The following is a 23,414-nucleotide window of genomic DNA, read 5'->3' on the forward strand; positions in this document are numbered from 1 at the left end:
CCAGCCTTGCTTGTAGCCAGTTTCCTCACTAAATCCTCCTGTTAATTTTAAAACTCAAAATTCTTTTGAGTTTTCTTTGTACACATTTATCTCTTTAAATGAGAGGTTTTCTTTTTATTTTCCTTTTCTAAACCTTGAAGGCTTTTACTTAATTTCCCTCTCCATGCCATTCTGCAAAACATCCAGTCTTCACTGAACAAGAGGCTCTGAGTATCTCTGTTCCATTCTGAGTCTCAAAGGGGAAGTCTTTCATATTTCACTGTTAAATATGGTGTTTACTGTAAGATTCCAAGGAAGCCTCTTTCACATTAAAAAGCACTCCTCCGTTTCTAGCTTGCCAGGCAGTTTTTCCATGGCTGGACTTTCTGTTTTATTCTTTTTAACAAATAAATGTTACAATGCCTTCCACTTCTGTTAGTGTGGCGAGTTACCCAGGCTCTCTGAACATTAACCCACTCACGCATCAATTGATTTGCAAGTGTTTCAAGATTTTTATACAATGTTCATGAGGGAAATTGGCATGTAATCTTCTTTCTCACAGTCTCCTTGCCAGGGTCTGGCATCCGAATGCAGCCTTCCTCCTCCGAGAACCAGCTTGGGCACGCTCCATCTTTTCTCATCGAGGTCCACATTATTTCTTCCTTAAATGTTTGGGAAGATTCGCTAGTAGAGGCATCTGGGCCCAAAGTTGTTTTTCTGGAAAGGAAGTGTTCGATTTATCTAAGAAATAAAACGCGCTTAGATTTTTCTACTTCATGGGTCAGATTTGGCAACTCGAGATTTTTGAGGAATTTGTCCATTGGCAGCCAAATCTTCACATTTCTTGGAGTAAGACGGTGGTTAGGATGCTCGGGAGAGCATTTTAGCTTCAGCAGGATACATTCCAATGTCACTTTACTGATGCTAACGGCAGCATCTTCTTTTTCTTCCATGCCTGTCACTGGCAGGTTGTGGGTTTCGGTCACCCGTTCCGAGAACCGTTGTTGGCTCTCACTGGTCCTTGTCATGTATAGGGCATTATGGTTATTACAGCTGAGCCTCTGATTTCTGTGTTTTCTCATTTCCCACCTCTAGCTTCTTTGTTACCCTTTACTTACTTTCTTGAATCCGAAGCTCGCAATCACGTGTTTTAGAACTTTGTGTGTTTATTTATTCTTCTCTTGGAAATTTTGGTGAAAATCTCAGTCAACTTGAGAGCAAAAATGTACCTGGTAGTTGTTTTTTGCCCCATTTTCTGTGCACAACGACTGTGTCCCAGTGGATAGTGTGCTGATGGTTTTTTTTTCTTTTTTCTTTTTAAAATTTCATTATCTATGTTTCTATTTTATCAACTACAGGCGCTCCCCTTATCTGTCTCTATAGAGTCAGCTCCTCTTCCTGTCACACACAGTCGTCTCCCTCATGGCACTCACACATTGACAGTCTTGAATTTTCCAAGGAGACAGGCATGTTTATCACTAGGAAATCATTTGCTATATACTTAGGGATGTTTCTTGACCGGATCCCACTTCATCTGAGGTTAGTGGAGTTCAATGTGCATCCTTCCAATTTTCGACTGAATATGTGTTTAAATATAATCTCTATGTATTTTTGCACTCGGGCAGAATATGAATGCTTTTATAATTTTATTCCATCTGATGACCTGAGATTTTACTTAGTCCATTTTCATTTGTTGTAACTGTGAATGTGTTGGAGTTTAGAGCTCCTAATTTATTCTTGAATTTTGTTCCTTCTTTTGGAGTAAAAAATTATTTTTCCTCTAAGGCTGTTAGAAAGGTTTACACTTTTTTTCTTTAAATTGTCATCCTGTAGATGAAACATAAATTACATTATTTTTTGATGAGCTACTAGCTAGTACTTAATTATGTGAATTAGTTTTGACTACCTGAAAATTTACCTCTCTTTCTTTTAAAATGTGACCATCATGTGTTTGCCTCTAACTACATCATACAAGGACTGCTACTTTGTCTTCTTTATGTAGTGTTTTTATTTATTCTGTGAGAATTCTACGCAATATGCTTTGTTTTGTTTAGTTAATTTTGTGTATATTTTCTTTTCTCTATTCTTTATTCTTTTCCCTGGGCATATTTTATGGTTCCCTGAAAGAAGCTCTCTTTAGTGTACCTTGTAGCCACAAAGAAACCAAAACTTTTACCTTTGTTTCTTTGCAGATACCTGACTTCATTGTGTGACTTGCATTATAGTTGTGCATCTTTGGGGAGCGGGATAGTGCCCTCATTGGCTTGGGATGTTTACCATATCTTCCACCTCAAACACTCCTTGGAGCTTTGTGGAGACAATATTCTCAGCCCTCCTCTCCAGCTCTGTCTGAAGGACACTTCCACTCCGTGAAGAATCCCAGTCACAGTGCCACATTTTGTCATCTCAAAGATGTCATTCTACTGCCATCTGGCTTCTGTCATCTCCAATGAGAGGTTGGCTGTTGACCTAACTGCTTCTCCTCTAAGGCGTTTCCCATCACCTGAACTGCTTCAGGATTTGAATTTCAAGTTAGTCTAGTTCTATTATTTTACAAACAGCAACTCCATTCCTCCCTTCTCCCTTACCTCCCTCTTTCCCTCCCTTCTTCCCTCCTTCAACCCTTCCCTTTTCCCTCCTTCCCTTCCTTCCTCCTTTCTTCCCTCCCTCCTTCTGCCTCCTCTTCTTTCCCCCTCTTCTTTCTCTCCCTCTCTTTGTCTTCAACTTAGCTAGAATTTTGAACTGTCTCAGTCTCCCAAAGTGCATGTGTGCATTTATTCTACCTTTAGGTACTTTATGTTCTACAAATCACATACACGGTTTTCAACTTGTAGGTGCCCCCAAGTAATTCTCTTAAAAAGATCTAGTTAGAGACCACATCCAATACCAAATATACACATCTCAAGTCCTTTACATGAAATGGCATGTTGTATACTGTTTGCATATAACCTATACTAACCTCTTGCCTACTTTTAATTCTCTTTTTATTACTTATATTTCTTTTTTTAAAGAATTATTTACTTTATGTATATGAGTACACTGTAGCTATCTTCAGAGGGCATCAGATCCCACTACAGATGGTCATGTAGTTGCTACCATGTGGTTGCTGGGAATTGAACTCAGGACCTCTGGAAGAACAGTCAGTGCTGAGCCAGCTCTCCAGCCCCCTACTTATATTTCTGAGTTCAGAGACTGTAGGTATGCATGCCCATAGGCACCTGTAGTCTACCTTTGTATAAGCCTGACACCTCTTCCTCCTTCCTTCCTCTCTCTCTCTCTCTCTCTCTCTCTCTCTCTCTCTCTCTCTCTCTCTCTGACACATTGTTCCACTTCTCTAGCACCATTTGCTGAACATTTACCCCCCTCCCCATCCCATGCCACTGCTTTGGCTAAAACCCAGTTTCGTGTATTTGTGTGGCTCTGTTTCTGGTCTCCCATTCCACTGACTAATTTTAATATCCCCCTAGCTCTTGGGCACCATTTTGTTACTAGAGCATCGTGTTTAGAATTAATTTGGTAAGAACTATGTTGTCGGCTTAGATTTTTCAAAGCCTATTTAAATAAGGGTTCTCAAACACTTCAACCTCCCTTGTAGCCCACCGTCTAAAGGTAGGGGAGAAAAGATGGTAGATAGGACAAGGGGATGTGGACCTGTTTAGAAGTAATTCTTCAGGGCGATTCCAATCTCCATTGTCAGGATACCAGCACTTCAGTTCAGTAGTATCAGGATACCAACAGTTCGTTTCAAAGAGTGTCACCAAACACAAATCAGCAGCAGTGGCATGATCCAGCAGAAACCACCAGGCCTCCACTGACTCCTTAGGAGTCAGTGGGAGCGACCAGAACCACCAGCAACAGCTGAAAAGCCAGAAGTTCTCTGCCCTGCCTCTCTCCACGAAGTAAAGATCAGCAAAGTCAGGAGGCCCACAAAGCATTGCATGTCTAGCAATGCAAGCGCCCCGCCCCTGTCTGTTGGGTTCTACTTATATACTCTCCCCAGATATCACATGTCCTCTCTCTCGAGTCCTGCTTCAGCAAAACATCAAGAGTCTGCATCACATGACACAACCAGAAATTTCCATTTCACTATGCTCAGCATATTAGTTTGGTTTTCAAGGTTGCTTAGGTCTCCTGTCACCCTTGTCTCTTCATAAAAGCATTCCATTATACTTCACGATTACTAGAGGGATGGAATCCTGTGTGTTGGATCATCCAATCTATGAGCAAGATAAGCTATTTTAATTGTTTATGCCTTTGTCTGTCTGTTTCTTTCTTTCTTGTTTGAAACGGTGGAGGCCTCTTTGTAGCCCTGGCTACAAACTCTGTAGAGCAGGCTGTCCTTAAACTCCGAGATCTGTTTGGGAGTGCTGGGACAAAAGCTGTGTGCCACCATAGCCAGCTAATTTATGTCCTTTAATTGTTTGATTGTAATGTTAAGTGTACATGTCATATAGACCTTGTGTTCTGTGCATGCCTGTCAGTGTTTTAGGCTGGCTTGTAAGCGGGGCTCATCTTAAGTCTGTGTTCCATGTCTTGCTCACTCATGGTTGTGTAGTACCGTTAGGTTCTGATGTATTTCCTATCAACTGTAATTGTGCTGAATCTACGTCTCCCTTTCCTATTGTTACGTACTTGGCTTCTCTTCCCATAAATGGCAGCCAGAGCTTCAAGGCTTGGCTGGAGTGTGGCAAGAGATGACAATTTTACCTTGGAACTGAGGTTTTGAGCTTTTAAAACTTTTAAATATGATGTTGGCTGTCGGTTTTCATAGATGCTTTTAATTGAGAGGACCCAGGTTTACTCCCGGTTTGCCGAGAGATATTTGTCAAGGATGAACACAGTTTCAAGGTAGGAGAAGAAAATAAAAGGGAAATAACTGGGAAAGAAGTCAAAGTGCTCCCACTTGCACATGGTATGATTCTTTGCATAAGCCACCCTCCAACCCCCGAAGACACTCTCAGATGCTCTTACAGCTGCCCAACACCTTCAGAGAAGTGGCAGGATAGAAAATCGACAGCATAAACCAATAGTCTTCCTATGTGTCAGTGTCCAGCATTCTGAAAAGGAAATCAAATCAGGGACTCAGTACCATTCACGACAGCTGCACAAAGGTAAAATACTTAAGAATAGACCTAAGCAAGGAAGTGAAAGACCTCACCCAAGATAGGCTTTCTGTTGCTGTTGTACACACAACAACAAAATCGTTTAAGGGAGGAAAGGGTTTAGTGGGCTTGCATGTTCCAATCATAGTCCATCACTGAGGAAGGGCGGAAACTTCAGGTAGGAACTGAAATAGGGATGCCATAGGGAAACTCTGCCTACAAGCTTGCTCCCCATGGCTACCTCAGCCACATCAGGACCACTTGTCCACAAGTAACACCACTCACAAAGAGCTGGGTCCTCCCACATCAATCATTGATAAAGAAAATGTCCCACAGACAATCTGATGGAGATAATCCCTCAGTGAAGGTTCCCTCTTCCCAGGTGGCTTATATAACATTGACCAAGGAAACTAAGCAGCGCAGACCTCCACAGTGAGAACTCAAAGACACGGAAGCAATTGACAAAGATATCAGAAGATGGCGAGACCTCTGTTCTCATCAACTGGAAGAATTAATGGATGGTGAAAATTAATAACCAAACAATCTGCAGAGATTTAATACAAGCCTAATTGAATTTTGATTTAGTCAAAATTCCATGGCATTTTTCACATATGTAGAATTTTTTATAAATGTATATGGGATCAGAAAAGACCAAAGCAATCCTGGGATTGCTGTTAGCATTTATGATGCCATGTTATACCACCAGAGCCATAGTAACAACAGCATGGTGCAGGCTCAGAAACAGGCATATGGTAGAAGTAAGGACCTGGATGTAAGTCCACACAACTACAGTGCCTGCACAATGTCAAAAAGTATACATTAAAGAACAGGCAATATCTTCAACAGACAGTTCTGGAGAACCTGGCTATCAACGTGTAGAAAAATGAAATCAAATCTGTATCTCTTACCTTGTACAAAACTCAACCCCAAAGGTATGACCTCAACATAAGAGCAGAGGTCTCAAATATTTACCTTCAGATGGCAGATCTTATAGATAGCATATTTCTGTATTCTATTGTTGTGTGTTTTCCAGTGGTATGTGTAAGGGCAGGGACATCAGGTAAAAAAACATTATATTTAGGGTAATTTTGAAAGTTGGAGCTTAATTATCCATTTTATCATTTGTCTAGTTTTATCCTCTGACTCTCTTCCTCCAGTTTCTCTTTCCTACCTGCCTAAGTTTATTAAATATATATCCCAACACTTACTTTTGATCTCTGTGCAGCATTTTGAGTATATCATCTGTATGCCTTCTTTAGTGACGGCTGTAGGTGTTACTGCACGTGTAAGGAGCTTATCTTAGTCACTGGCTTGGTGCCTCATCATGCGGACAGAGTAAAGGTAAAACCCTATTTTCCTTTAGCACCATATATCTTCCCTCACTTTCAAGTATAATTATTTTTGAGTTTTTCTCTGTAAACACTAAACACCATAGCAGATGGTGTGTAAGTTTGCTTTGACTACCACATGTGAGCTAAGCAAATAATCAAAATAGACGATCACATCTCTCTATGCTCGGCCATTCCTAGGCTCCTCTTTCTTTTCTGGGGCCCAGATTCTCTGCTGAGAGAGCCTCTTGAGCCACCATTGGGGGAGTTGCTAACAGTAAGTGCATTCCCTACTTCCCTGTGCTTGCAGATGCTTTCTATCAAACTTTATTACTGGGGGATATTTTTACTAGAATTGTAGTCACAAAGTTAACCACTTCTTTTCATTTCTGAGCTTGTGGTTCCAAATGAGAACTTGGGTATCCTTCATGTTACCATTGTGCCCTGAAGGTCACCTGACATTTCCCTCTGGCTGCTTCCTCATCTCTCCTTGAAAATATCTAATTAAATGTGCTCTTTGCATCGTGTCACCTTTATTCTGTTTTCGGTTCTAATGAATGACCACGCCACTCGGTGATGTTTCATGAGATGTTTTAAACTATATTACATTTTTTTAGTCTCGTTCTAACAGAGGTAAGTCTCCTGGGTTCTCGGCTTCTTTTAGGCCGAGTTGGCTCCACTCCATAGGAAAACAGTCTGGAGTTGGGTTCCCTTTTCTTCCCAGTTGCTTTGTTTTGAACTGTGATAACTTCCTTGAATTCCTTTTTATTGTATAACTTCTAAGTTTTTACTGACTGTCTTAATTAGGGTTTTACTGCTGTGAACAGACACCATGACCAAAGTAACTCTTATAAGGACAACATTTATTTGGGGCTAACTTACAGGTTCAGAGCTTCAGTCCATTATCATCAAGGTAGGAACATGGCGGCATCCAGGCAGGCATGGTATAGGCGGAGCTGAGAGTTCTACATCTTCATCTGAAAGCTACTAGCAGAATACTGGCTTCCAGGCAGCTAGGATGAGGGTCTTAAAGCCCACACCCACAGTTGACACACCTACTCCAACAAAGCCACACCTTCTAGTAGTGCCACTCCCTGGACTGAGCATATACAAACCATCACACTGAGATGTATTTTTCAAAAGTTCAAGAGGATTTATAATCGCTCTTGATGCGTGCTTGTGATAACGTCTTTGCAGTCTTTTTAGAGAGTTCACCGTTGACTTTATTTCATTGGGAGCAACTATTGATTGATTGTCTCCCACTATTTGTGTTGTGATTTCCCTGATTCTTGGTAGGTCTGTTTGCTTCTTTACTCCATCACAGTATTTTGTATGTATTTATCCACCCTGAGTCCCATTTAGTCTTCATCTTGGGGGCAGGCACTACCACTGTTAAGGTGTAACAGAACTGGCTCCTGTCACCCAAGCATAGAAAGCAGAACATGGATTCACAGAACACAGACTTACTGGATGGGATTTCAGTTTTCCTGTACAAGTTCTCAACGCATGGCCTTACTCCATCACCCGACCTCATCTCCGGAGTTCTAAAATCATTTCAGTATTTGGCTTCAGAGCTACCAGGAAGAGAAAGGGCAGAAAATTGTTTCCCACCATGTTGCTATGAAAGGTAAACGCAGAAATCTCAGCTCTCTGCCAACACAGAGGGGGAGAAGAAGTCAAGATGATCTACTGTGCTCACTCAGCCTTAAAGACTCCAAGTCGGGTCGGGGCAGAGACTCTGGTCCTCACTGAATTAGACTGGAAGGGTGAGGGAAGCAAAAACGGTGTTGACCACCAGCAGCCCACTACATTCTTCTGTCCAGTTGAGGTCAGGTCCGGTGAATGCTCCACTACCTCCAGGCTCTATATGTGGTTGATGTCAGAGGCAGGGAACAGATACACCAACTCTTCTTGCTCATCTTCTCTGACCACTTAAGGCAGAGATTCATCTCTGGACCCTGCTGCAGGAAGACAGTGAAACTAAACAGCACCAGCCTTTCCTAGTGACTTAGCGGTCACGTGATTGCTGTGGGGGCGGGTGGAGGCTTAGCTCCCCCACAAAACACCACTGAGGCTGCCCTGACCGAGGATTTGGGAGTTTTCACTCCCACTAGGCAGCAGGTGAGAGAGCATTTGTGCGCTTAGCAATTATCTCAGCACCACTTCATTACAGGCGAGAGGATGGATAGTTAATTCTGTGTTCAGTCCTACAGACCCCGCCGAGGAATCAGAGCATACTGCCTCATTTGAATAGAGAGTGAGGATTTTACAAGATAGATTCCATACAAACCCCACTGCAACCCAGGAGAAAGTTTTGTATGGGGTTTCATGTGTGTTCTGCTAGAAAGCAGTGGGTGATGTCTAAGGATTTCTACTGCCTTCCCAGTCGTTTGGCCTGGGAAAAGCAATTTACCTGTGTTTGCTGGTCGGACAGTTGTAAGCCTCTAGAGCCTCCCTGCCAGGTAGATTTGGGAAGTGATGATGGAGCCCCAGAGACCGGCCACTTGTTCTTCAAATCTCAAGGATCGGGATCTGCTCTCTTTTCAGCATCCCAGACCTTTCTTTGATCTACGGTGCCTTCATCCTTCAGCTGGGTTGCAGAGGACCTAAGAGAAATGGACTGAAGTGTCAGAGAAGAACCAGGAACCTCAGGCCAAGAAGTGTCACCTCTTCATTTAGATTGACTCAATGCACACCTACTTACCCACTACTCCTGATCTTAATTCCAAGACTTTATAGTTTTGGGTTTGTTGTTGGCTTTTGTTTTTGTTTGTTTGTTTTTGTTTTGTTTTTTGTTTTTTCTGCACCTTCTATTCCAACAAGGACTATATGCAACTTTTTTTGATAAATGAATTATATAAAAACATAAATGTTACAAATACCATGGTTAATTCCTGGTTTCAACATGATGTCACTGGCCATCCAACTGTAAAGTGCCCTGTGTAAAGGAATCATAGAAGCCTGTATGAATTTATTCCGTGCCAGTGCTATCAGATATCCGGTCAATTTATAGACTCTTCTACTGCTTTGTTTTTATTATCTTTGTTTTGGTTTCTAATGGGGAGTTTTGTTTTTACATGTTAATTTTGTTTTGGATACACACACACACACACACACTAGCCAGGGCTGACTTTGAACTTGCCGTGTCGAGAGTCTGATCGTGAGTATCTGCTCCCTCCTGCCTAAGTGCTGGAATTACAAGTGCTGGAATTACAGACGACCACTACCACCCCCTATTGCTGTTTCACCCTTTTTGAAGAAACTTCACAAAGTGATTGGTGTTTAATAATCTCGGTAGAACATAGCAGCAATTGTCCTTTTGTGTTAGTGTTCAAAGAAATGTCTTGACATCGTCTTCGCTTCAGGACAGGACCTGTATCTGTTGAGTTAACGCTTTACTAAACTGTTTGGAAGAGAAGATGAGACGTAGGAGTCCTTTGCTATGTGTGGGCTGCTGCTGCATCTGCGGGGCGTGGCAGGGACCAATCAGCTTTCTTGTTGTTGTTCTGACTGGGAGATTATAAGCTGGGTCCAGAGCTTAACTTTTGGACAGTAAAGAGGCATTGAATGAGGGTTGAGGGAAAACAGAAAATGAGAATGGAGGCGCTCATGCCGGAAAAGTGATCAATGGGTGAAGACAAAATTAAGGCTTTTCTCCTGGGACTTGAGCGTGGACTGTAAGTACTCTCCTGCAGTTTCCCTTGTGGTGTCCAGTAACACTTCCTAGCGCAGCGCTGTGCCTTTTACTGGTTTGGGAGAGGATGAAAAGGGTCCCTCTGCTTCTGGTTCACTTCAGAGATCCTGAGATTGAAGCTGCCGAACACAAGCTTTGCAGAGTTCTGATACCATCGCTTACTTCTCTCATTTTAGAAGCTTATCTTTTGCTCATTTTATTGGATTTTAATGATGGTGTGTAGCTTGTCAGCTTCCACCTCAGTGCCTCTGAGCACAGCTGTGCTGTGTGCAGTTGAGATATAATATTAATATAACTAAGACTGTGAGCCTTAGTTAATATCAAGGACACATTGTTTTGTTATGTACTCTGTGTGTATGTGTGTGTGTGAGAGAGAGAGAGAAAGAGAGAGAGAGAGAGAGAGAGAATGTTTGTGTGTGTGTATGTCTATGTCTCTGTGTCTCTATGTCAGTGTGTATCTGTCTGTGTTCATGTCTGTCCATGTGTCTGTCTGACTGTATGTTTGTGTCTGTCTGTCTGTGTGCATGTGTCTATATGTCTGCATCTCTGTGTCTTTGTTTGTGTGTGTGTATGTCTGTATGTATGTCTTTGTGTGTATGTGTGTATGTCTGTGTGCTTGTGTGTATATGTCTGTCTGTCCCTGTGTTTGTGTGTGTGTCTGTTTATATCTCTTTGTGTGTATATGTGTCTATCTGTGTGTTTGTGTATATTGGTCTATATGTCTGTGTCTCTGTGTCTTTGTGTTTGTGTGTGTGTGTATCTGTCTGTTTATATCTCTTTGTGTGTATATGTGTCTATCTGTGTGTTTGTGTATATTGGTCTATATGTCTGTGTCTCTGTGTCTTTGTGTTTGTGTGTGTGTGTATCTGTCTGTTTATATCTCTTTATGTGTATGTGTGTATGTGTGTGTGTGTCTATCTGTCTGTGCCAGAGCACATATGCAAAGTCAGAGGGCAGCTCTCTGGAGTGGGTCTCTTCTTCCCTGTGCACTGAACTCAGGTTGTCAGGCATGACCACTTTTAGCCACTGAGCCATTTCCCTGGCCCAGGGCAATGATTATGACTCTGCCTCCTTCCACTCCGATAGTCACTATCTTCTCTTCCTCCCTTTCTCTTGCACTTGACTGAAGTTTTCTACCTCTGACCCACATCCCGGGCAATCCAACTATATCTCTTAGGTGGTTCTTTACCATCATCTCCTCTCTCGTCTCTGTTCTGTGGCTCCAGACAAACTGCAATTTCTACACAGCAACCAAGGTAAACCTGTTAAACATAAATCAGATCATGGCCTCATAAGCCTCCATGCCAGCATGCTCTGCATTGGTGGGTTTGTGCAACCACTGATACAAAGTGCTTGGGGAAAAAGAAGCATCTCATTTGTAGGGGACACAGGCAGGTGCTATTCCTCCATTATCCCTTAACGATGACCACAACACCTGATGGGGACTACTCAGGAAAGGAAAGGGTTTTTATCTTGGCTTATTTCAGAGGTTTCTGCCCGTCGTGGAGCAAGCAGATCAGTCCACTGTGGCAGGGGCACGGTGCACCGAACTTATCCTACTTGTTGCTAACGAAAAAGAAACACACAGTATCAGCTGCATTTACCATGGCTCCCAACATGTCTTTGAAGAGTTATTCCTTGGACATACCCACATCTTGATGTCAGAATCTATAGTTTGTCATGAGTGCAAATCATGCCTTATTGTTGGTCCTGCAAGTGGCTAGACAGACACAAACACCGTGTCTTCCAGAGCCATTGAAAATGTGACACTGCCCTCACTGTTTGGTCCCAACACAGGGTGGAGAGAAGATTGCAAATGGAGACCTTCTTAGCTTCACTGGTCCTACATCCAGGCTTAGCTCATCAAGCAAGGCCCAGCTGCCTTCAGAGTTACAGAGCCGTGAGGCTGTGCTCTGTGCCAATCCCTTTTCCACTGGCTATGCATGATCTGCTGCCTCTGATCCACTCCCTCTGGATCAGTACCAACAATTGTAGAAAGGGAAGGAACCTCCTGTCATTGGCTGTGTCTGCTCTGTTGACTCCTGCATCCAAGACTAGATTTTTCTCCTGGAGAGAGGTCTCTTGGATATGGTGTCTCTCTGGAGATAGAACTCTGAGTCCAGAGTCGCGGAAAAGCAGCCGAGCATCCTTCTTGCTCTTGCCCCACTCAGATACTTTGTATCCACCAGTGGCTCTGGCGCTGGCTCCTGGAAGTCTTAGCCTCCACACTGGCTGCTCTTCCCCGTTCCGTGAATCTCTTTGTTGGCTTGTCAACAAACACCTTTCAGAAGCCAGACTGGGTGTTCCAGTGTTGCTGACAACCTAAACTATTTCTATGGCCTCTTCTGAAGTCAAGCTGATGGCTTTCCTTCTGGGGTGTCCCGGGTGGTGTTCCGCAGTAGCTCAACCTCACTGCTGGTTCTGTGGATGGAGAAGTATGGCCAGAATGTGAATCAATGCACACTTCTTTTCATCAACAAAGAATGCTTTTGAGTTTCAACTGAGCCATATGAGTACAGCTGTGTGGTAAATTACATTCCCGCACTGAGTTCTAAGTCTGAGGACAAGGGCCAGTGGGTCACAGGAAAGTGACATTGGGCTAAATCCTGCTGGGGGCAGTGAAGGGGCTGCTTGCCCACTTTGACTGTTTAAGGGAAGATGGAGGGAATGGAAAGAGGAAACTTTCCTGCATCAGGAAGACGCTTCGAGTCTGTGTGAAATAAACCATTTTCTTTTTAATCATAAGGGAATAATTTTTCCCTCTTAACCATCAGTGTTGCCGCTTTGAAGTCAAAGCCTGTGCAAGAGCAATTTGCACAGAATTATACTCTAGGAAACCGGGCTAATCACTCGCAGGGCTGTCCTGTTTCTAATGCAGAAGGGCCTTGTTGCCTGGAGTGAATCATATGCTGAAGAAAACTTTACAAAATAACTGAATAGAAGGCTAATGTGAATGTAGGCAGCAGCATGAGCCAGCTTTTCTGCCCCTGCTGTTCTTATGAGCAGGCTCGGGTGTATCTGAGAATGCTTGTACAGTTGGGACCCTCTGGTTGAAAGAAGAACCCTTCGATTTATGGAATCTGTCTGGTGGAGTCTTAGTAATGTCCTGTCAGGTACATTGAGGCATAAGCTGAGGACCCGAACATTTTTGCTGTTATTGTTGTTGTTGTTTGTTTTGTTTTGTTTTGGCTTTTTTTTTTTTTTTGAAAAATGAAACCAGAGATGGAACTGGCTTTGATTTAATTAAATCAAAGATCTTTAGTTGACAGTTTACAGGGACCAAAACACTGTATGGGGTGCACACATATGAACAAAGAGATTAAATTCATCATCATGATTAGGAATGCAGATAAAAACCCAGAAGAGAAGAATTTGGCCAACAAAATGAGACAAATTCTATAAACACCCAAACTACATCTCCTCCAAAGCCTGCAAATAAAGGTGTCGGCTTGTTTGACTTCTCCAGGAAGAGTTTCCTTTAAAGTGTTGCAAACAGCGCAGCAGCAAGGAGCATCTGCTCAAAAGAAGGCCACCGGCGATGGCGCTGCGGGTCACCCCTCAGTGCCTCTGCATCTTCAGGTGTTTCATTAAAACCCTACGAACTAGTTAAGACTAGAATAAACCACGGTGTAGGTCACAGGAGATTATCCACAGGCTCCACGTGGACCCAAAGACACAGAGTCCCCATGTGTGGCTGTCAGGGCTGTATCTCAGAGTGCTCACTGTCCAGATGGCCTGGATACATTGTGTTTCATGGTGTAGCTGCCCCAAGGACCACAGAGGATAGGCATGAAAGATAAGCTAGCCACAATGAAATCTTTAAAACACGGAAAAGAGAAATGGATGAAGACACAAGAGGATGAGAAGATGGCTATGCACATGGACCAGAAGGATCAGTATTGTGGAAATGGCAATTTTACTCAAAGGAGTCTATAGGTTCGATGCCACCCGAATCAAAAATCCCGATGCAGTTTTTCCACGGAAACAGAAACCATGACTTTAAAGTTCATATTGAAGCTCAAAAGACCCCAGAGAACTAAAGCAATTCTGACCAGTAAAAGCATAGCTGGAGGTATCTATTTCAATAAATTATTTTGGAAAGTGTTTGAAGAGAACGAGTGAAAGATAGGCTCTGTATCCAAGGTTCCACACAGCTGAAACCTGCATCTGGGTGTTCCCAATGCCACTTTAGACTGCCGGTGGAATAGGGCTGAAGTAGGCCAGGCCAGGCCAAATGTATGTTGGGACAGAGGGAGGTGGAGAAGCCAACGGGCTTCCACTGGCATCTCCAGACATCCCGGGGCATACCAGAAGACAGATAGCCGTTGTCTTTTCAGACAGGAAGGGCTCACCCTGACTTACAGCCACTGTGCAGACCCTGGCTGGCTGCCCCAACTTCAGTGAGCAACTCTGCAGCCTCCCTGTATCAGAGCTGAGCTTTCAGTCCATAGCGTCTGTTGAGTGTGGCTTCTCTTCTTGACTCCCCTCATAACACAGCTGAGCACACGGAAACCTTCAGTAGGTCACAGAAAAGAATGGCCTGCTAAGCATGTAGCCGCAATGATTCACTAACATGCACTTCATACATGCATAAAGTTTACTAATATACACTTTGTAGGCTGCTTCTCAAGACCTGCAATTGGGGGTTCACAGCTTTAAAACTTCACAGTTTTTCAGTCTCAGAGGGCTTGATTCATGGCCTAAGTTGTTGTTGTTGTTGTTGTTGCTGTTGCTGTTGCTGATGTTGTCGTTGTTTCCTTACTAACTCTCAGAAGATGTGTATTTTCAGGCCACATTTCAAGTCCCAATATCCTAAGGAACATAAGAGGGAATTGGTCCCATCCCCTGTAGTAAGGGTTAGATGGGCCATCTTGATTTATAAAAGGAAAATGTCAACTATTGAAGGAAAAAAATGACATTTGTTAAAGCACAGAATGAAAGCTTTTATTCAGGACCAGGAAATGAGGCAGGGGAAACTGTTGGGGAAGTCCGAGTTCCTAGAGAGGAGGTGATGGGAGATTGCCACCATACACTGTGCGTCGTCTGGTTCAGTCTTCACACGGTATATCTGAATAAACACCTGTACGCACATAGCCAAGTGTTTGCTGGATACCTTCTCACTCTTTCTATCGTCTTTTGACAAAGATCCTCTTCCTGGCCAAGTGTCCATCCAGCTGCTGACCCTCCTTCCAGCCCGACCTATACCCTTTCTTGTCTTACCCACTTTCCACACAGATCACAGGTAAGTTATTTAACAAGAACCTCATCCTGGATATCACAGCATTCTGGATATGGAACTGGGCTCATCACCCTGCACAGGATGCCTGCCCACCCTGAGCGGTAAGAATCCTATGAGGTCTGTTTAGCTATGATCCTTCCTAGCCCATTTCCCTTTAGCAACATTGTATTCTTTAACCCTTCCTAGCCCCTGCATTTCCTTTTAGCAACATTGTATTCTTTAACCCTTCCTGGCCCCTGTATTTCCTTTTAGCAATATTGTATTCTTTAACCCTTCCTAGCCCCGCTATTTCCTTTTAGCATTATTGTATCTTTTATCCCATCCCTTGTAAATCCCTTCCTGCACCCTAGTGGCACTGAGCCCCATCTCCCTCACTGCAAACCCTTTGGTTAGTCTTCCCTATGCCTGTTATCATGGTCTCTAACACTTACTTTCCACCCCACACTTTCAAAAACAGTGTTGGGGTTTGTCTCTCTTCAAACAGCCTGTAGTTTTCCAGAAGCAATAAAACGTACCGCATCTTACCTTCACACCAGGACATGGGCTAATGATCTCCTCTTCTGCCCCTTAGAATCTTGAGCTCAATACATGCCTTATAAATCTGCATTGTTTGGGAGCTGGTTGCAGAATCTTTGGCCCTACCTCCTCATATTCTGAATCAGAAGCTGCATTTTATAAGATACGTGGCTGTTTTTCAGGCATGCTGCAATCTGAGAAGCCCGCCCTGGGAGATGACACCAGTGTGCTGAGAGCCAACAAGAGGAGAGTCATCGTGAGTCTGTTTTGGTGAGGTGCTCCTCATTCCCTCTCATGTGCTAGTAAAATGTGCCTTTTGAGTGTGTGGGGGTGCACACATGGGTGTGCGCACCAATGGGCCTGTGGAGGTCAGAGGTCATGTCTACTGGCAATGCTCAGGGACCTTCCCTGTTTTGTTTGATACAGAGTCTCTCATTGGCCCAGAATGTTACCGAGTGGATTGTGGTTAGCTGGCCAGTGAGTATCTAGTCATCCCCCTGTCTCTGCCTACCATCTTAACCATTCCTGAGATTACAAGTGTCTGCCAAACTGGCTTTTCACAGCATTCTGGGGATCCACACTCAGCTCTGGACACTTGCATGGCAGCACTCTAGAGAGTGAGCCGTCTCACTAGCCCTAGTATATTTGCATTTTAGAATATAACTACAAAAGCAAATTGCATAGCCTCACCATTTCTGTATTGTTCCAGACCCTTTGCTTTAAGCATATATTTCTGAGAGCTTTCCTATGTTGTCACATAACGGGCACCAATATTCATTAGATGGCTGCATAGCCACCCTCCAAAGAGTCATGCAGTTTATTTAATTTTTTTGATGGAGTTTTCAATCATTCCTCCCCCTCAATATTATGATTAAGAGGGCAATGAAAATATTTGGGTAGATAAATCTCAGGAAGAGAAATTCCTCCCATGGTGTCTGCATTTAAATATTTAGTAACTCCTCCTAACTCACACTCCAGTTTATGACAGTTGTTAATCCCCTCAACGGTGACTGGGAATATCCGTTCTTCTGCTCTCTCCTATATTCTGAAAAATGTGCCTAACTGGTGGTCAGAGACACCACTGGTTGTTTATGTAATTGGCTCATCCTCTGTTAGGAATGGGGCTTCGTCATGTGTTTATCATGTGGCATCGGGTATTTATCATGTGTCATGTGTTTATCATGTGTTGTCATGTGTTTATCATGTGTCGCCGTGTATTTCTCATGTGTCCTCCCATGAATCAGGGAACCATGATGAGATCAAGATTCTCATTTATCCCTACAACCAAAGAACACCAGTGGTGTACAGCAATCACAGCCCTGACAGCATGATGCTCCACGGGTTGAGAAGATTGCATCTCCAGGGAAAACAGACAAGAGGCGTGTGCTGAGGTTGTCCTTCCACACCAGACAAACTTGGAACAAAAAAGTGCACATAACACTTCCTAAAGTAAGGGGCATTTTAAAGAACCTACCCTTGCTGGCATGCTTGAAAATTACACGCCAAAGCATTGCAGTGGTAAGCAAAGGGCACGTAGCTCAGTGCAGACTGGCACACATCGGCTAAGCAGAACATGTGTGTGTACGAGCGTGGGAGGAGGAGGATGAGGGGAAGTAACATGGACAGAATCCTCAGAAGAAGGCTGCTCCCAATGCTGTTGTTTGCAAGTGCACGCAGAATTTGAATCTGCTCCCAGAGAACATCCTGCAGCTCTCGGGTACATTGCTGCTATTTGTACTGAAGTTCTGGTGGGAATGCACCCGGTTGGCATGGGTGAGGGTAGTGAGGGCATGAGGAATCGCAGGCCACAGTTAGTAAAGCAAGCTTGTACACAGGGAGAAGAGGAAAAAATGTCTGCTACTTCTTCTTCTTCTTCTTCTTCTTCTTCTTCTTCTTCTTCTTCTTCTTCTTCTTCTTCTTCTTCTNCTTCTTCTTCTTTCCTTTTTAAAAAATCAGATACTTTCTTTATTTACACTTCAAATGTTAGCCCCTTTTCTGGTTTTTCCTCCCAAAACCCCCTATCTCTTCCCCCCTCCCCCTGCTCACCAATCCACCCACTCCCACTTTCTGGCCCTGGCATTCCCCTACACTGGGGCATAGAGCCTTTCCAGGACCAAGGGCCTCTCCTCCCATTGATGACCTACTAGGCTATCCTCTGCTACATATGCAGCTGGAGTCATGAATCCCACCATGTGTACTCTTAGGTTGGTGGTTTAGTCCCTGGAAGCTATGGGGGTACTGGTTAGTTCATATTGTTGTTCCTCCTATAGGGATGCAAACCCCTTCTGCTCCTTGGGTTTTCTCTAGCTCCTCCATTGGGAACTCTGTGCTCAGTCCAATGGTTGGCTGCGAGCATCCACCTTTGTATTTATTAGGCAGTGGTAGAACCTCTCACGAGACAGCTATAACAGGCTTCTGTCAACAGGCACTTGTTGGCATCCACAGTAGTGTCTGGGTTTGGTGACTGTATATGGGATGGATCTCCAGGTGGGGCAGTCTCTGGATGGTTATTCCTTCATTCTCTGTTCCACACTTTGTCTCTATAACTCCTTCCATGGGTATTTTGTTCCCCCTTCTAAGAAGGACCAAAGTATCACACTTTGGTCTTCCTTCTTCTTGAGTCTCATGTGGTCTGTGAATTGTATCTTGGGTATTCCAAGCTTCTGGGCTAATATCCACTTATCAGTGAGTGCACACCATATGTGTTCTTTTGTGATTGGGTTACCTCACTCAGGATGATATTTTCTAGTTCCATCCACTTGCCTATGAATTTCATGAATTCATTGTTTTTAATAGCTGAGTAGTAATCCATTGCTTTGATTTGCATTTCCCTGATGACTAAGGATGTTGAACATTTCTTTAGGTGCTTCTCAGCCATTTGGATTCCTCAGTTGAGAATTCTTTGTTTAGCTCTGTACCCCATTTTTTTTATTCTTGCCAAACACCTCAAATTTTACTCATTTTACAAAAGTACTAAGTGACACACAGCTACAGAAAAAACCACGGAGCTTAGCCTATATCCCTTAAAGTCAAATGGTCACATGGAAAGTCAGCACGGAGTCTGTTTACTATAAAAGTTAAAGTCACAAGTATGCATTAGGACTTGAACTGTTTTCTTCTTCTTCCTAGAGATGTGATACACATGCTTTCTGTTTGGTGGCAGTCCACCAAAGATGACAGAGGACCAGAAATCTGTGTCCTGCCACCCACCCCCACCCCCAGGCTGAGCTGGATCAGGGGAGCATCAACTTAGCAGGAGAGATTGTATGAAAACAAACAGCAGAGTCCCTACCCCCCAATAACCCCCACCCCAGCTCACTGGCCTACACGAAGGACTGCACACCTCGCATGCACAAGCACACCTCGCATGCTGCCCTGACAGAGCCACGCTCCACTTCTAACACACAGCCTGTTTGTTCTGGTGCCCAGCAAGGAGAACCCATCGGAAAGCACATTTGCACTCGCAACACTCACAGCTACAAAGCACACAGCATATAATACTTTGATCTTTAAGTGGTTGATCATGGGCATCCCAAGATCATACTCACTAGGTTAGCCTGAGTTTTCATCTATAAAAATAAGTTTCTTAAAAATAATGCTTAGAGTCATAGAGAACAGTAGGGCTACATCAAGACCAGCAGGACTCACTGGTGAAAGGATTGCTAATGTAAGTTTGGGAGTTTATCTTCACTTGTGGGTAAAGGGCAGCTCTCTCAGTGGATCCCCACAGCCAGTCAAGCTGTAATCGCAGGAGATTCAGAAACCAGGGCAGACAGCTGGTCTGTAACTCCCTAGATCAACATGCCCAAACAAAAGCCCCATTGAGGCTGAGGCCTGAAGGGGACCCAGGTGAAAACTGGGAGAACAAATACTCACTAAAGCCTGCGGGATGAAGGGCTCATAACAGTGTGGTGTCCACACTGTTGACACAATACACTACCATGTTGCTGGAGGATAGCCCCCAGGTGAGGTGGCCAACCCAGGCCTGTGCCCGATGAGCCACTCAGAAGCACCTGGAGCAGGGAACATGAGGGTAACGGACTAAGGGAAGGAGTTTATGGACAAGGGCCAGCAAGGTCAGTCGTATTTTCCAGGACTCATCAATACTTCACATGAACAAAGGGCTGTGGCACAGTGGGTCTTTGCAGGATACACCTGTCATCATTAGCCCATGTTTCTCGGAGCCTGCTGGTCTGGTGAACTCATGTCAATCACACCGGTTGTGTGAAGGTGGGACCTAGTGCCGCAGGTTGTTCTGGGAAGCTGGCGTAGAAGATGACTTACACAGAGAAGTCACAACCAAACCACTGCTTAAGTCCAGTCCTCGGCCTTCCTTTTCTGCTCTGTAGTCCAGGAACATCTCCTTGAAAGCCAGAAAATCCGTGAATGTGAGCAGCATGTCAAAGATGTCACCAGCCACCTCATCTTTGTGGTGCTGCAGTGTGGTTGTGAAGGCCGCCATGTTGAAGCCTGGGATACGCTCCAGCAACTGTTCTTCAATGTACTTCTCTACCAGGGAGATATATTCATTAAAAATGGGTGTATAGGTGAGTTTATTCTCTTCTGTGTCTTCAAATTCCTGGTAGTACTTCTCCATGAAGTTTCTCTGCAATAACTGGAACTCATCATCCATAATAATGTCCTCTAAACATCCAACCACAGCATCAAATTCTGCATCAGAGGCAGAGGAGAAGGACAGCGCGAAGCTCTCTTCTTCTAGGGCGTCCATCGTAGGGGCGCCGCAGTCACCGGCCCGGGCCCGCGGCCCTGCTGCCTCCTACCGCGCCCGCCGCCGGGCCGGGCTCCTCTGTACCCCATTTTTAATATGGTTATTTGGTTGTCTGGAGTCTAACTTCTTGAATTCTTTAGATATAAAATTAACTCAAACAAATTAGTGGCCTTCCTCTACAAAAATGATAAACAGGCTGAGAAAGACTTTAGGGAAACAACACCCTTCACAATAGTCACAAATAATATAAAATTCCTTGGTGTGACTCTAACCAAGTAAGTGAAAGATCTGTATGACAAGAACTTCAAGTCTCTGAAGAAAGAAATTGAAGAACATCTCAGAAGATGGAAAGATCTCCCATGCTCATGGATTGGTAGGGTTAATATGGTAAAAATGGCCATCTTGCCAAAAGCAATATACAGATTCAATGCAATCCCCATCAAAATTCCAACTCAATTCTTCACAGAGTTAGAAAGAGCAATTTGCAAATTCATCAGGAAAAGAAACCTAGGATAGCCAAAACTATTCTCAACAATAAAAGAACTTCTGGTGGAATCACTAGCCCTGATCTCAAGCTGTACTACAGAGCAATTGTGATAAAACCTGCATGATATTGGTACAGTGACAGACAGGTAGATCAGAGGAACAGAATTGAAGACCCAGAAATGAACCCACATGCCTATGGTCACTTGATCTTTGACAAAGGAGCTAAAATGATCCAGTGGAAAAAAGGCAGCATTTTCAACAAATGCTGCTGACTCAATTGGCAGTTATCATGTAGAAGAATGCAAATTGATCCATTCTTTTGGATGGCCATTTTTACCATATTAACCCTACCAATCCATGAGCATGGGAGATCTTTCCATCTTCTGAGATGTTCTTCAATTTCTTTCTTCAGAGACTTGAAGTTCTTGTCATACAGATCTTTCACTTACTTGGTTAGAGTCACACCAAGGTATTTTATATTATTTGTAACTATTGTGAAGGGTGTTGTTTCCCTAATGTCTTTCTCAGCCTGTTTATCATTTTTGTAGAGGAAGGCCACTAATTTGTTTGAGTTAATTTTATATCTAAAGAATTGTACAAAGCTCAAGTCCAAGTGGATCAGGAACCTCTACATTAAACCAGACACACTGAAGCTAATAAAAGAGAAATTGGGGAAGAGCCTCGGGCACATGGGCACAGGGGAAAGTTTCCTGAATAGAACACCAATAGCTTATGCTCTACGATCAAAAATTGATGAATGGGGCCTCATAAAATCACAAAGCTTCTATAAGACAAAGGACACTGTCAATAGGACAAAATGGTAACCAACAGATTGGACAAAGATCTTTACCAATCCTCTATCTGATAGTGCGCTAATATCCAATATATACAAAGAACTCAAGAAGTTAGACTCCAGAGAACCAATTTCTGCTTCCTAATGGGAGATAATTTTGAAGTTCTTTCTTTCTCATTCATCACATAGGCACTTGAGTGACTGATTGGTCAGCTCCTGTCACCTGACCATGGGCTACCTTCAGAAGACTAGACCAGCTAGACAGTCATGGACCACCAATGAGGAAGTCATAGAGTGTTCTTTCCCTTTTCTATCTCTGGGGCCCAGCCATAAGCTTTTCATGCCCATAAGGCAAGCTCAAAGCTCCCGGGGTGCTGTGAGGACCAGGGTACTGTACTGGGACCAGCTCAAACCTAAGCATTACAGGTGATAGGCCTGGTTCTAATAAGATGCAATACATGAGAAACAGGTGCAGGCTTAGACTTCAGGTTCTTTCTGTACCTCATCACAGTTCCCTGATTCACAGGAGGACACTCTGACTACATTTGTGAGTGACTTCTCTAGCTGTGTGCCAAGCCTTTCAGCAGTGCTCATTTCAGAACATTCAATTTCCTCTTACTTTCTGTCAGTTGTCTCCCTTTGAATTCTGATTTATTTTACACACCCCTATAAACTGTCTTAATTGTCTTTGAAATAGAGACCAGAGGAGAGAAGGCTCAGTCCGCCTGTCTCTATGTGGGCGTGGAATGTCGGCTGTGTAGAAAACATTTGGCCTCACTGAAAGGGGTGATGTTCTCAGAACCCATGGATGTCAATGGCCATCATGTTATGAGCTCTCACGGACAGATCTAGACCCCTTTTGCACTGGGCAGGGTTGAGTGCTGCTGGTCCCCTCATTTGTAACTCCTTTCCTGTCACCAAGTGAAGGAAAATGTCCAGAAAGTGAAGAACATTCTGTTTCTTGGAAGTAACGAAGGTCTAGCTCAGTTCCCAGAGTGAGGTTCCCAGAACAAGAGGCTCGATGTCATCTGAACATCGGGGAAAGCAGAATTCTCCGACCCACCCTGAAAGAAGCTTGGGTGCTGAAGACTGATTTTCAATCAAGCATCCCGTGATCGTGAGTTTGTGCAAGCGTGAGAACCTATGGACTTGACTCGAAGTGGTGAGAGCGTTTTCCCATGAACCACTCTACTTGCTGTGCGTTTTTATTGAGGTGGGAACAGCTGTCTCTTATTTATAGATTTATCTCTTATTTATAGACTGTCATCACACAGATTTATCTGCTTCTCAGGCAAATTCCATGGAAAGGTTCACAGAAGCAAGATTTGGAGCATTTTGGCTCTCTTGGCCATCGTAACTAATGGGAGCCTGATTTTACTTAAATTTTCCCCAAATTTGTAAATCATCCACCTCTAAAACAGCCAAGTGAGATATTTATAGCATAAGGAAACTAGCCACAGAACAGATTTCTAAAAATCTGCAGTTTGCATCAGCACGCTGCAGAAAAAAAAGAAAAAGAAAAAAAAAAAAAAAGTAAAGCCTCATATG

General features: G+C 43.6%; 1 pseudogene across 1 annotated transcript; it reads right to left on the minus strand.

Moving 5' to 3' along the window:
- Positions 1-19,929: 19,929 nt before the first annotated feature.
- LOC110308362 lies at positions 19,930-20,641 on the minus strand (annotated as a pseudogene). Its single transcript, XR_002379552.2, has one exon. The product of XR_002379552.2 is annotated as an ADP-ribosylation factor-like protein 2-binding protein pseudogene (transcript).
- Positions 20,642-23,414: the final 2,773 nt, after the last annotated feature.

Source organism: Mus caroli, chromosome 13, assembly GCF_900094665.2.
Source record: "Mus caroli chromosome 13, CAROLI_EIJ_v1.1, whole genome shotgun sequence".
Taxonomy (NCBI): Eukaryota; Metazoa; Chordata; class Mammalia; order Rodentia; family Muridae; genus Mus; species Mus caroli.